A 16,388-nucleotide genomic window follows, 5' to 3' on the forward strand; every position below is an offset into this window, starting at 1 on the left:
CACAGCCGTTATGATCGGCATCAAGGCTGTCAGCTTTCCAAAAATTATTGTGATCCTTGCCTAAAGCGTAGCACAGCCTCGTGTCGAGAAGAAACCAGAACTTATTGATGTTTCATTCAGTGAGGAGAACTTTCCGTTCATTTTAGAATTACTTCTCCTTCTCCTCCACCTTTACCTTTTCATTTGTCCTTACCCATTTTCTCGCGTTTCACAAAGCTGCACGCCACGGACAAAGCTCCCGCTGCCACACCTACGTACCCCCCAACCCCCCCCCCCCCCACCCCTCAGCGCGCATGAAGTGTTTTTGTTTATTCTGTGTTCAGTTGTGACGAAAAGGATGAAGCATACAGAAGGCACGGTCGGATTTGTATATAATTTCGTACACATACATAGCATCAGCTGGTAGGTAAATGATTAGAGTTCTAATTCTCTGGACACGGTCAACAAACACCAGACTGCGTTAGTGTTGTTCGTATTTACTGTTGTTATCGGGCGTGGTTCGGTGCATAAGTGGCGCCAACAGCGTCAGATGTTGACTGATCACTGTGTAAGACACGGAGATGACGCCTACCAGTGTGAGATAGCTTTATCAGCAGCTGACAGGGTTTGAAAATTGTGGGTCCCCATTTGACCGGCTGCTCGAAACGGGCAGTATTCTTATTTGTGAGGCATTTCGATGTGACAGTGGTCCGGTGTCGAACTGCATGGGAACCTGAGGGCAAGCATAGTCTTCGTCAAGTACCTGGAAAATCAGGCCTGATCACCATAATGGACGATAGCCGTACTGTGCACCAAGCACGTCGCTTGAAAACATTATTTAAGACAAAGCAAACATACTGTTGCAGAAGTCGGAATAGTTCCTATCTATATGATAAACACAAAGGAAAATTTCGGTGAACGAGAGCTCTGTTGAGACTATACAATACAATACAAATGCAACTGTGTACTGTAGCTACATGCCTATTGCTGCTACCAGTCACGGAACATTAGCAGCTCTTACTGTTTTGTTACATATATGGGCGCTGCACTACTAGTTTAGAACTTAAATCAACGTCTGGTGCATTAATACGCTTAAGTATAACACAAAAGATATATATCCGTATGTATTATACAAATGCATGCACGTACATTTGTATACATGTATGTATGTATGAATGTGTGTATGCGTCCATGCGTGTTCGCTCGACATCTCCTCCCAAACCACTGGACCGATTTCAGCCAAACATGGTACAAGTAACCTCTATTGTCAGGCTACAATCGCTTGTGGGTGTAATAACCATCTACCTACCATACCACAGTAGATATGACGTCTTAAACAATGGATCCATGGAAACAGGCCGCATCATACACGACGTTTAAAATTATTACTTCTGTGCTACTAACTCTACTAGCAATAAATTTCACACACAGTATCCACATATGTGTTAGATGACGATCAGTTTCGCTTTAGGAAACGTAAAGGCACCAGAGAAGCAATTGTGACGTTGCGGTTGATAATGGATGTAAGACGAAAGATAAATCAAGACTCGTTCATATGACTTGTCGACCTGAAAAAAAGCGTTCGATAATGTAAAGTAGTGCAAGATGTTCGAAATTCTGAGAAAACTGGAGGAAAGCTATAGGGAGAGACCGTAATATACAACAGGTACAACAGCAAAGAGGGAATAATATTATGAGAGTGGACGACCCTGAACAGAGAACTCGGATTGAAAAAGGGTGTAAGACAGGGATGTAGTCTTCTGCCTTACTGTTCAATGTGTACATTGAAGAAGTAATGATGGAAATAAAAGAAAGGTTCACGATTGGAATTAAAATTCAAGGTGAAATGATATCAATGATACGATTCGTTGATGACATCGAAGAGTGACATTGCTGAGTCGTTGTGAAAAAGAATTACATGATATACTGCATGGAATGAACAGTCCAATGGGTACAGAATATGGATTGAGAGTAAATTGAGGAAAGACAAAAGTATTGAGAAGTAGCAAAAATGAGAACAGCGAGAACCTTAATATAAGGATTGATGGTCTCGAAGTAGATGAAGCGAAAGAATTCTACTACCTAGACAGTAAAACGATCAATGACGGATAGAGCAAGGAGGACCTCAACAGCAGAATAGCACTGGAAAATAAGGTATTCCTGGCCAAGAAAAGTCTACTAGTATCAAACATCGGCCTTAAATGACGAAAGAAATTTCTGAGAATGTACGTTTGGACCAAAGTATTGTATGGCAGTGAAACACGGACTACGAAAAAAGTGGAAGAGAAGAGAACTGAAGCATTTGAAATGTGGTGCTACACACGAATGTTGAAAATCAGGTGGACTGATAAGGTAAGGAATGAGGAGATGATGCGCAGGTGCAGAATCAGAGAGGAAAGGACAGGATGATAGGACATCTATTAAGAAGTCAGGGAAGGAGCTTCATGGTACTAGAGGGATATGTAAAGGGTAAAAACTGTAGGAGAAGACAGAAAATGGAATACATCCAGCAAATAACTGAGAACGTAGGTTGAAAGTGCTACGCCAAGTAGATGAGAGTGCATCAAACCAGTTAGGAGAAGAAAAAAAAAAAACATTTGCCGCTAAATGCATCTAGAAAATTGCATCATGGTACCACACATAACTCAGGAGATATGATGTCACAAGCACTGAGATGCGTAAAGAATTGCTGAATCATGTTTGATGTTAAAATTTGTTACTTCTTTATTACTAACTCTATTCGCAACAAATTTCGCAGACAGTATCCACATATGCCGCTGCATGTACCTATACAAACATATCATTGTGTAACACATAGTTGAACAGATATGATGTCATAGACAGAGCTGAGTGGAAAATATGGGCATCATGCTGCAAGCTTCCTACTTTCAATTGCAATCAATACTTTAATAAAAATGGCAAAGGTAATGTTAATCATCAACTGGTAGGAGTTGTGGTCTAAATAACGATAGATTTATTTATTCTTAACATCAAAAGACAAAAAAATGGCTAAAGAAACGGAAAATTTTTTTTAATTGGACAAATGCCTTGAATGATATGCAGTCTATGGTGAACAAAGTGATCAGCTGGGGATCAGCACACGACGCAAATCAGAACACTAATCGCTCTACCTGACTTCGTACATATGAATCCGTGGTATGGTCCAAAAACTACACTACAGTCAAGCATCTTTACTATGGACGGCAGCAATGTCTTATTAATGGCGCGTGCCCGAAAAAAAAGCAAGTACGCGGTCTCGCATTCAGCTATTTCGGAATGCAGGTACTTCCCTATGAGCCTCTGAAACCCCGGTGGATTCCAGCGTGCAGGTGGACCCATTTGCAGGTCTGCCAAACCAGTTTGCCACAACTATGTGTGACGGAATGTGTCAAATGTTTAGAGAGCCGACTCAAAATAAGTAAGTACACCCACACATCATTCGTTGTGTGCATGATGCTAGAAGCAATATCTCTGATGGTTCAGATGGTGACTAGCACAAGCTCTAAGTGGCACATTAGCAAAGTACACAAGTCTCACTGTGAGGGTAAAGACCTGCAGTTCTTTACTAGTGAAGGGTGTCCTCTTCTCTTTCTCTCAGCTTTTCTTGCCACCTCGATAGCATAGCACATATACATCTTAGAGTACTCCCACTTTCTCACAAGCCAATCACGAGCTTGAGCGCAGCATTCGAAGCTGGGAGACCGCCTCTTGCTCTGCATACACAGATTTGACCAACCAGCGGTTTAAAATCTAATTGGGAGAAAAGTAAAAAAGATTCAGCTTTGCGGCCTCTTTCCCACATGGTGACGCCATGTCTTTGCTAAAAGCATGACCTGGATAGAAAACAGCCCTCCATAAAACGATCGTTACCTCCCATGTTGCTTCCATTTCGAACATTCCAAAGAATGGCCATAAACTCGCTGAAAGCCTCGTGCCTTCACTAACATGTTTTGTAGCAGAGTCTCGATGTCCGGGCGCCACTGACCTATCCCACAGAAATTCGCAGAAACACACAGTCGTCTCATTGGCTTCCTGCCTAACAAGGGCCCATCCTCTACTATATTGTTGATCATCAGTGCTCCGCCCGTAGCAGCAGCGACTCCTCATCACTAGTCAGCCTACCTGGATGCGGCCGCCTTCAGACCGGCGCCATGCAAAGTGTCTGCACAATGAGACTGAGGAACTGGGCAGTCCGCAAATGTTTTCACCCAGGTTCCACCCAAAGAACGCTCCCCTCAGCCCTCAGCCACCGTAAGCTTTTACTGCAGCTGTTTAAATCGGCACCCTCTTCCTTCGAACGCAGGCAAAGCTTACCGCTATTCCTTCACTAGAACACACAAGCAAGAGCATTAACTACTGCCAACCATTTCAGCATATGAATGAAGTCAGATCTACATCTACATTTACATCTACACGATTACTCTGCAATTCACATTTAAGTGCTTGGCAGAGGGTACAATCATACTATCTCTCCACCATTCCACTCCCGAACAGCGCGCGGGAAAAACGAACACCTAAACCTTTCTGTTCGAGCTCAGATTTCTCTTATTTTATTTTGATGATCATTCCTACCTATGTAGGTTGCGCTCAACAAAATATTTTCGCATTCGGAAGAGAAAGTTGGTGACTGAAATTTCGTAAATAGATCTCGCCGCGACGAAAATCGTCTTTGCTTTAATGACTTCCATCCCAACTCGCGTATCATATCTGCCACACTTTCTCCCCTATTACGTGATAATACAAAACGAGCTGCTCTTTTTTTTGCACCCTTTCGATGTCCTCCGTCAATCCCACCTGGTAAGGATCCCACACCGCGCAGCAATATTCCAACAGAGGACGACCGAATGTAGTGTAAGCTGTCTGTTTAGTGGACTTGTTGCTTCTTCTAAGTGTCCTGCCACATTGTTTTCACATTCCCTTATTCGCTATGTGCAAGATGTTAATTGCACTACTAAAATGAACAGGATCTTTTAGCAAGAAATTCAGTGTAGTTAAATTTAGTACTGGGTTATTTTTTCGCTGGAGGGTTTCCAATTACTGAAGGAAAACGCGTTTTAAGTTCACTTTGCCCGCCTGGTTGGCCGTGCGGTCTAATGCATGGCTATCCGGGCGGGAAATAGCGTCTGTCCCCGGCACGAATCCGCCCGGCGGATTTGTGTCGAGGTCCGGTAAACCGGCCAGTCTATGGATGGTTTTTAGGCGGTTTTCCATCTGCCTCGGCAAAATGCGGGCTGGCTCCCCTGATTCTGCCTCAGCTACACTATGTCGGCGATTGCTGCGCAAACAAGTTCTCCACGTACGCGTACACCACCATTACTCTACCACGCAAACATAGGGGCTACACTCGTCTGGTCTGAGACGTTCCCAGGGGGGGTGGGGGGTCCACCGGGGGCCGAACCGCACAATAACCGTGGGTTCGGTGTGGGGCGGCGGAGGGGTGAAGTGGACTGCGGTAGTCGTCGTGGGGTTGGGGACCACTGCGGCTGCGGCGGGGACGGAGCCTCTCACTTTTGTACCTTTTTCTTGAATAATCCTGAAATCACGACCTCTATTGTAAACGTATCGCAGTACAAAATTAAACTACGTTAAATATCCCACAAAAAGGCCATGCTCATTTCTTTTTTGTAGGACTAACAGTTTGCACATAGCGAACGAGAGAATATGAAAATCTCGCGCGTGCTTTTTAAGGCTTTGCGGGAGGTAGGGCAGTTGAATCATCATGTATGTTAAGTGTTAGATGTATTTGCTTCGGTAGTGATACACTTGGCACACGTGCACGCTCCAGAAAGACGAGGTCGAGACTCGATTCCAGGGAAGTTCGAAGCACTCCGAACGGTGGAGGACGACCATCATTGGGCACTTTGACCGCGCACTAAGTTAAAGAAGCTTCTCTCCGCAGCCGAGCTGAATATTCTGCTCCCGGGCAGACAGCTTAAAAGCCTCGCAGATTACCCGCTGCCCCAAATACCAGCTCTCATTTACGGAGTGCATAATTAATAACACACAATATCTAATTTCGCAGTTTTGTGCTAATCGACAGCGAGTTAAAATTTAAGGGCGAGTGCGAACGAAGTTGGCTGGAGTGCTCGCTCGAGGGCGACGTTAATGAGGGGCGGGACTGACTGGCGTGCCCCCGGGCTGCGAGCGGCCGTAATTTGGCCGTGGCAGGCAGCCGGTATAGGCATAGGCCGAGGCAGGAGCACGGGCGGGCCGAGGCAGCCAACTTCCAAAAGCCATACCACTGCGGCGGCGGCGCGGCGGCCGTTTCTAGCGGCGACACGGCGACGCTACACCGCGGCGACCGCTGCAAATTTGATGCGCCTGAGACACAAACCGTGTTGTGCTCGCACTGGCGAGCGTGCCACCGTGCGGTGTGCGGTTCGTAGACGCTTCATTCCTCTGTTTCCATAACACCAGCTTTCTGTCTTAGGTGTCTAAGCATGTGTGTAAGTGTGTATGTCTGTGTGTGTGTGTGTGTGTGTGTGTGTGTGGGCGCGCTCGTGCGTTTGCGTGTATGTTGTTGTAATACTACAAGGTCGTGTTGAAAAGTAATGCCTCCGAATTTTCTGTTCTGTTCTGAATGTCAGTTGAGGTATTACAAGCCACGCATATTACTCGGTCGATTTTCCCACTTAGCTGAGGCAAGTTGCAACCCTCAGCCGCTAGAGGGCTCCGATTTGCAGCGCGTAACATGGCTGTGTGTGACGTAACCATGACAGTGCGCGAGAACCGAGTGCTGTAATCGAGTTTCTAACCGTAGAAGAGTTCATCCGCTCATGTAGCACCTTCTCCTTCAGCTTGATGACCCCAGACCACACACAAGTGCTACGGTATCTGAAACAATCCGACGCCTTGGGTTCACTGTCACCGATCATCGTCTCTCGAGTCCCGACTTGGCCTCACCCGTTTATCGCCTGTTTCCGAACTTTAGACAGCACCTTCGGACACTTAACTTTGATAGTGATGAGCTGCTGCAAGCGGACGTGACGTAGTATCTCCATCAACAAAGTGAATCATTCTACAGTGATGATGTTAACAAACTGGCCTCTCGTTCGGAGAAATGTGTTTGTGGCCATGGTAAATGGTTCAAATGGCTCTGAGCACTATGGGACTCAACTGCTGAGGTCATAAGTCCCCTAGAACTTAGAACTACTTAAACCTAACTAACCTAAGGACAACACACACATCCATGCCCGAGGCAGGATTCGAACCTGCGACCGTAGCGGTCGCGCGGTTCCAGACTGTAGCGCCAGAACCGCTCGGCCACCAACGGCCGGCTGGCCATGGTATCTACGTCCAGAAATAAGTATGTAGACATGAAGAATAAAGATGTAGGAAGTTAATAACGTTATTTTTATGGAAAAAGCTTTGACAGTTTCGCATAAAAGTTTGGGGACATGACTTTTCAGCAGGCCCTTGTATTTTGTATTTTTTACGAACTAGAGTAGTATCCGGTATTTCCCGTGTATTATTTATTCCAGTATTCTGTTAGTTCATTCATGTTCCCTCCCCTTCTGTCCTTCTCTTCCTATATCCCCTCCTCCCTTTTCTTTCCATATCCTCTACTCCCTCTCTTCACAGTCTCTTTCCGTTTCCTCATCCCCCTCTCCTTAGCCATCTCCTCTTCCACACCTCTCTCAGTCCATCTCTTCCTTCCTCCCTGCCTCTGTCCATCGCCAGCGCTTTCATTTCTCTGTTGATTTCATCCTCTCCCCTCTCTCTGTCCATCACCTCCTCTTCCCTTTCTGACCGTAACCTCCCTCAGTCTCTGTTTATCTCCAGCAGCACCCTGCCTTTGATCGTACCCTCCTTTTCCACTCTATTCGTTCACCTCCTCGTTGTTCCCTTCCCTCTCCAAGTCATGACTCCCACCCAATGGAAAGTTACTGGATAAAACTCTTGCAGTATTCCTAACCAGGTAATAAGTGAAGTATGTACTTAATTTGGATGAAATCGATCCAGGGAAGAAGTTTCCACTCGCGACTTCGCGCGCATACGCACGTAGGACATACATTTTACATGTATTTAGAATATTTCACCTGTACCTCTTGTAGGTTTCGCCCTGCAACTTTGTTTTCAGGCAGCTGAATGTTTATGGCATCATATCTCCTGAACTATCTGTCTTACGGTGATATATTTTCCCAGGAACGTTTTGTCGTATGTGTAAATACTCTACGCAAAATTTATTGTAAGTGGAGTTAGTAGTAAAGATTAATAACTTAAATGGTCATGGTTGATGCGACAGTTTTACCGGATAAACAGCGAAGATGTAGTAACTGACAAACTTTTTTCCCTTCATCATTTTGTGGTGGATGTCAGCAAGGCAAAATCTAGAAAAGGTTTGAAATTATGTGTTAAGTTTGTTGCAAGTCGCCAAGAGCTCTCATTCTGAAGTACTATTAAGCTATTTGCACGTCGTGACCTTGCACATATTTATGTTGCCCACCCTGACATATCTGAGAGGTAGGTGGTTCTCCCTCCCACAGTTTTTCTGTCCAGACAATAGGGAATATGTGCACCAAGTTTGGTAGAAATTGAGCCAGTGACTTAGGAACATATGTCAAACATACGTATATGCACTACATGATCAAAAGTATCCGGACACCTGGCTGAAAATGACTTACAAGTTCGTGGCGCCTTCCATCGGTAATGCAGGAATTCAATATGGTGTTGGCCCACCCTTAGCCTTGATGACAGATTCCACTCTCGCAGGCATACGTTCAATCAAGTGCTGGAAGATTTCTTGGGGAATGACAGCCCATTCTTCACGGAGTACTGCGCTGAGGAGAGCTCTCGATGGCGGTCGGTGAGACTTGGCACGAAGTCGGCATTCCAAAACAACCCAAAGGTGTTCTATAGCAGTCACGTCAGGACTCTGTGTAGGCCAGTCCATTACAGGGATGTTATTGTCGTCTAACCATTCCGCCACCGACCGTGCATTATGAACAGGTGCTCGATCGTGTTGAAAGATGCAATCGGCATCCCCGAACTGCTCTTCAACAGTGGGAAGCAAGAAGTTGCTTAAAACCTCATTGTAGGCCTGTGCTATGATAGTTCCACGCAAAACAACAAGATGTGGAAGGTGCCTTAATGAATAAAACGACCACACCGTAACACCGCCTCCTCCGAATTTTACTGTTGGCTCTACACACGCTGGCAGATGACGTCCACCGGGCATTCACCATACCCACACCCTGCCATCCGATCGCCACGTTGTGTACCGTGATTCGTCACTCCACACAACGTTTTTCCACTGTTTAATCGTCAAATGTTTACGCTCCTTACACCAAACGAGGCGTCGTTTGCCATTTAACGGCGTGATGTGTGGCTTATACCTCCTGCGTAACTAAATGGTTCAAATGGCTCTGAGCACTATGGGACTTAACTTCTGAGGTCATCAGTCCCCTAGAACTTAGAACTACTTAAACCTATCTAACCTAAGGACATCACACACATTCATGCCCGAGGCAGGATTCGAACCTGCGACCGTAGCGGTCGCGTGGTTCCAGACTGAAGCTCCTAGAACCGCTCGGCCACTTCGGCCGGCTCCTGCCTAACTGTCATAGTATTTGCAGTGGATTCTGATGCAGTTTGGAATTCCTGTGTTATGGTCTGGATAGATGTCTGCCTATTACACATTACGACCCTCTTCAACTGTCGGCGGTCTCTGTCAGTCAGTAGACGAGGTAGGCCTGTACGCATTTGTTCTGTACGTGCCCCTTCACGTTTCTACTTCACTGTCACGTCGGAAACAGTGGACCTAGGAATGTTTAGGAGTGTTGAAATATCGCGTACAGACGTTTGTCAAAAGTGGCACCCAATCACCTGGCACGGTCTAAGTGCGTGAGTTCCACGGAGCGCTCCATTCTGCTCTCTCGCGATGTCTAATGACTACTGAGGTCGCCGATATGGAGTGCCTGGCAGTAGGTGGCAGTACAATGCGCCTAATACGAAAAACGTATGTTTTTGGGAGTGTCCGGATTCTTCTGATAATAAAGTGTACATCTACATTTATAATATGCATGGATTAATTAAGATATAAACCTAAATTTAAAAATCCCTATCTCCCAATTATGCGTGTCCCGAAAGGAAAGTGAGACGAAAATTACGTAACATTAAACCTTCCGTACTGGAATAATTGAGAACCGAGATACAATAACAGCGTTAATCTGCTTGCGGTCTTACCGTACAAACGTCACTTCCCGAATCCCTGAACGCTCTGCTATCCAACAAGCTATGTTTCAGTTTCGTATGCAGCTTCTAGAGATCAGGAGATGATAGACTGTTGTTGAAGGGATTTAGAGTGATCCTGCATCAACAGCGTAAGTAGGAGAAAATGGCGCGTGCTAGTGACACTAAGCACGAGGAAACGGGACACATTAAACCTGTTATTTTTTTTTCACAGTGTTATGATGATGTTATGTGATGGAAGTTTTACACCTAGGTCGAGTGGGAAAAAAAGGAATAGAAACTCCGATAACTGGAAGGGAAATGATGCAAAACATTAACGAAACAGAGGCAAAGACCACGTATCCCTCGCAACCGGCAAGGAGGCGAAAAAGAAGATATTTCGGCACGTAAATAAATCCTGTAGGAAAAGGTACCGTACCCTGCGTTCGGTTTGACATATTCTTTATTACAGATAGAACACTAATAATTCCAACAATTTTATTGCCACACTTTTTGTGTAATTTTTTCAGATGTTTCAGGCTCTCAACAAGGAGGAACAAAAGGACTGCTTTAAATAGTTCTAAAATATTGGGCACAAAATAATGGAAAATACAATGTTACTGTGTTACTTGGAAAGAAAGGAGATGATCTTTCGGAAGTAAGAAAGAGCAAAAGAAATGAATAATGTATGGTGTTACTCCATCAAAGTGAAGAATGGTGAAAAACCCATTTGTAGGCAGTTACTGCTCTCTTTGTTTCAAAAATTTTAATTGATATTAAGGACTGTACAACATTCCTTGGAAACGGGTAAGTGTTTCTGGAACAAAACATTTACGTGTTACGTATAATCATGGATATGTCCAATGTTAAACGAGGAAACGAATTTTATTATATTAATCTCATTTTTCTTTAGAGGTAGTGTTCTAAAAGATCGTAGTGGAAAATATACCAATCGTCCAAATAAAATAATCGAGAAAGGGTGGCAACTTCTGGAAGAACACTGGAAGAAGATTCCTCATAAAGAAACCATTTTATGTCAGAGCAAAGACAGCCAGGAAATACACACATCAAAAAAAGTTTTACGTTACTTCGGTTCCGAGCGTTACGGAAACTGTACAGAAAATTGGATAGAGATCAACATTCATGAAAATCACAAATTTCATGTTGTACCACCATACAGCGACACTTCAGTGGTGGTGGTCCAGACTGTTGTACACACCATAACCTCTAATACACAGTAGCACGTCCTCTTGGATTGATAAATGCCTATATTCGTAGTGGCATACTATCCACAAGTTCATCAAGGCACTGTTGGTCCAGATTGTCCCATTCCTCAACGGCGATTCGGCGTAGATCCCACAGAGTGGTTGGTGGGTCACGTCTTCCATAAACAGCCCATTTCAATCTATCTCAGGCATGTTCGACTGGGTTCATGTCTGGAGAACATGCTGGTCACTCTGGTGTAGCGATGTCGCTATCCTGAAGGAATTCATTCACAAGATGTCCACGATGGGGGCGCAAATTCTCGTCCATGAAGACGGGTGTCTCGCCAGTATGCTGGAGATATGGTTGTACTATCGGTTGGAGGATGGCATTCACGTATCGTACTGCGGTTACGGCGCCTTCCATGACCACCAGCGGTGCTCGTCGGCCTCACATAACGCCATCCCAAAGCCAAAGGCAACCTCCACCTAGCTGCTCTCGCTGGACAGTGTGTCTATGGCGTTCAGCCTGCCTGGGTTGCCTCCAAACACGATTCCGACAATTGTCTGGTTGAAGGCATATGCGACACTCATCGGTGAAGAGAACATGATACCAGTCCTGAGCAGTCCATTTGGCATGTAGTTGGGCCCATCTGTACCGCGCTGCATGGGTCGTGGTTCCAATGATGGACCTCGCCATGGACGTCGGGAGTGAAGTTGCGCATCATGCAGCCTATTGCGCACCGTTTGAGTCATAACACGACGTCCTGTGGCTTTACGAAAAGCATTATTCAACATGGTGGCGTTGCTGTTCGGGTTCCTCTGAGCCACAATCAGTACGTAGCGGTCATCCACTGCAGTAGTAGCCCTTGGGCGGCATGAGCGAGGCATATCATCGGCAGCTCCTGTCTCTATGTATCTCTTCCAGGTCCGAACAACATCGCTTTGGTTCACTCCGAGACGCCTGGACACTTCCCTTGTTGAGAGCCCTTCCTGGCCCAAAGTAACAATTTGAACGCGGTCGAGCAGCGGTATTGATCGTCTGGGCATGGTTGAAGTACAGACAACACGAGACGTGTACCTCCGTCTAATATACGCTGCTCTTGCATGGCTGTTTACATCTTTGGGCGGGTTTAGTGACATCTCTGTACAGTCAATGGGACTGTGTCGCCGATCATTGTCCACAGTCAACTTCTGTCTTAAGGAGTTCTGGGAACTGTGGTGATGCAAAAGCTTTTTTTTGATATGTGTATTTAGATAATCATGAACTGAATGTTCTGAATTTGTATAAAGCATTCAAGCAGTCCTTTTATGACAGAATAGGTATGCTATTGGAAATGGGTTGTAATGCCTATCACAAATATTTCAGAAAAAATAGTGAATAATATTTTTCGGCAGAACAGACACTTGTGATTACTGTACGGAATGCGAAGTCTCTTCGAAACAAAACCCAGACAGTGAATATAAAATACAGTTTCAATATCATATCAAGAAAGGTGCAGAGTACTACAAAATAAAATCATATATTATTTCCGATGTAGGTAACGACAGTTCCGTCTAAATACAGGTCCGTCTGCATTCTGTTAGCACTAAGACCTTAGTATACGACATATAGTCCTCGAAGAGCATACAAATTACCTAACATCAAACAAACATCTGGCTTAAAATTACCAAATATGCAGCAACCAGTCGCAAAATCATCTTTTATTTATTCACTTTTGCCAATCGATTGCAACTGACTAACAGCCATCACCAGTGCTTTCAACCAATATGTGTCCTGAGTAGTACTACTGTCTTAAGCAGAGGTCAAACATAAAGTTTGTGTTTGACCTCTGCTTAAGACAGTATTACTACTAAGGGCACATATTGGTTGAAGGCACTGATGATGGCTGTTAATCAGTTGAAATCGATTTGCAAACGTGAATAAATAAAAGATGATTTTGCTACTGGTTGCTGCATATTTGGTAATTTTATGGTTCATGGTCGCTGCACGACTTGGGAGCCACATGGAGCCCACCATTCATAAACATCTGGATGAATACCAATCTGGTTTCCAGAAAAATCGCAGAACGACGATTGCCCTTATAAAAGTGACTGTAACAAGCTATGAACAAACGAGAGGTGACTATTATGTGCTGTTTGGATTTAGCTGAACTTTCGACAATATCGAGTTTGATGTTGTACCTGGTAAACGAAAATTTCAGAGTTATTCCTCTAATGGTGTACATGTCGCCAAGAGTCTGCAATGATCGGAACTAAGAGGTCACAATGGAAGAATGTAGTGTAGTGTCTGGAGTCCCAGAAGGCTCATTTTTGAGCCTCTTACTTTTCTCGTTATTTGTTAATGTTGCGTCGACTACTATCTCCCACTGCAAATATCATTTATACGCCCTGACGACCTTCAGTTATACCTAAATACAAGCCTAACAAATCTGTGCGCAGCCATCCAGAACGTAAATGCCGACGTACTTCATTTATCAGAATGAGCGCAGAATGTAGGTTTGAAACATAACCCATCTAGACCGCAACCAAACTTTGTCACACACACAAGAACTCCTCAGTTCAAAGAACCTCCTCCACACATAATCTTAAAGGGGAAAGAAATAACATCTTCTTCTGCTAAGAATTTGCGATAAATTACGAATCTTAACTTAGGCTAGACTGAACAAACAGCTGTAGTCTGTTAGAATGTGTCAGCATCTCTTCATTCACTGCAGAAATATAAAAAGGTATTTCCTCTAGAGGTTGAAAAGAAACTCGTAGAGTAATTAATACCCCCATCCTTGAGTATGGTGATGCTGTTCTGCAAGGACTTTCGTATGAGAGATCAAGTTGGCTGGAACTAGCGATGAATGCTTCTGTCCGATACATTAGTGATGCACGCTATTAGGCCATGTCCCTCTTGGCTACGAAAAATTATCATCGTTACGTGCTGATAAGCATAGAGATTATCATATTAAGTGTTTGCTGTGTCTTCTTCTCAATCAATGCTGTCCTTCCCATTTTTCTTCAACCGGTACACTATGTCTGAACAACATGGCAGATACAAGCGTCCTCAACAAAGTAACAAAGCAAAATCCTCTCTGTACCACTATAAAAAACTGTCGTGTTCTCTAAGGAATTTTCTATAAAGGAATCTCTGAACAAACCTCCCTCAAAATATTCGAGAAAATAAAAACCTTTAAACATCAAAAGAAAGCTAGTGGCCCACCTTGTATCAAACTAACTATCTCTTTTTGCACCTCACTCTAGTCAGCTCCCCCTTCCCGACCACTTTTCCCTGCCCTTATCTACAGGATTTCGTATTGAACTTCTCTTCCTTCATACCAATCGTTGTCTCTTATATTTCAATTTTCTTCTCTTTCATTAGCCCTCACTTCTTCTAATACCAAATAAGGCTTCAAAAGTGCTCCACTAATTAATATCATTCTTAATACCTCCATTATTTTGCTATTGTGAGTATTATTATTATTAGTGATACCTTTATTACTATTGTTATTATTATTATTGAAAATTACTGTTTTCATTAATTAAGCAAAATATTATTATTTAATTTGTTATTTAATAACTAATCAGTACCATTCCTAATTCGTCCATTATTTCACCAGCATTATTAGTGTTTCTATTATTATTTTATTATAGCCAGTTACTATTTTTATTAACAATACGATTGTTTTCTGATTGTTCCCAGTGAGATGTAAGAGAGGGCATTAAGGCCGTAATATGATCAGGTTAAATAAGCAATAAATAAATAATAGATGTGCTCACATGTGCAATCGTTAGTAGAAATATTAGTACACAATTCGGTGAAATATTTTATGTGCGGCTAAGAAACGTAATATATTGTAAATTTTTTGTCCTGGTCAACATAGATGAGAAACGCCATGTCTGTGGACTGATTCAAAATACTCTGCTCCAGAAATTATTTGACGCTTTCAACCATAATTTTAATATTGTTTCTGCGGCGTCATTGCCAGTTATGCGTATGTTAAGTGAAATGTACGATGAAGAAGAAGATGAAAAAGAGAAGGAAGGCTGCTCTGATCTTTAAAACTGGTGACAGTTCAGAATGTTTCCATGTTTTTAGTACTGATCATCCCCAAATTTCCGATTACCAAGTCTCATCAATCAATATTCGCCTGCCGCGCCGCAGAGTAGGGTGTTTCTACCGTATGATCGCTGTGGACACTCTACGCAACAAACAGAATAGCATAACAACCGATAACCTGGGCTAGATAGTACACAGCCTGTAATAGAATAGGAAATGGATTCACTCGTTAATTATATATGATCTGTGATGAAATGCCTCTTCGTTCTTTGACTCTTGAAACCTATTTTTAAATACATTCTAACACCATGAAAATAAAGTGACTCGGCGATGGAACTCCGTTTGCGAAGCGTAAAGTGGTGAGCCGAAAGGAACAGTTAATTCTGTCTTAATGGGGTTTAATTATGTTTTGCGAAAACTCTTCGACTCTGAGGGAAGGAGAACCGGAAGCAATGAGTTTAATTTCATCGTATTTCTGTTTTATAATTAATCACACCTATTAAGCGAAGTGGTCTGCGTATTACTCAGGAAGGTGCTATTTGAAGGGCTACGCTACGAATGTAATTTACAGTTGCCCTGAAGAAAGGATCATTACGTTTCATTTTGAGGAATGGTAGCTTTATGTAGCATTTCCGTCTGCCTTAATAAATGGCGATCAGGCACGCGAGTGTGTCTCTGTTCACTGTATTTACCATCTGTATTTACGTAGGGAGCAATAAAGTCACAAGTCACCACAGTCATTTTGCTGCAATTCTAGCATCTTGAGCCGATTGAAGTCCTAGTGTGTTTGTGCGTTAGTGTGTGCACACTGATCAGCCAGAACATTATGACCACCGATTTGCTATCGATGTAAACTCGTCCAGGCGATAGCAGCGTCACCTGGCGAGGAATGACTACTAGTCAGCCACACGCACGGTGCATGTAGTATCAGTGAGCGTGCTGACCGTGTGTGGAATGGGGAAGGCGCGCGATCCATCTGAGTTGACCGC

This window comes from Schistocerca serialis, chromosome 6 (assembly GCF_023864345.2).
Source record: "Schistocerca serialis cubense isolate TAMUIC-IGC-003099 chromosome 6, iqSchSeri2.2, whole genome shotgun sequence".
In the NCBI taxonomy this organism is placed as follows: Eukaryota; Metazoa; Arthropoda; class Insecta; order Orthoptera; family Acrididae; genus Schistocerca; species Schistocerca serialis.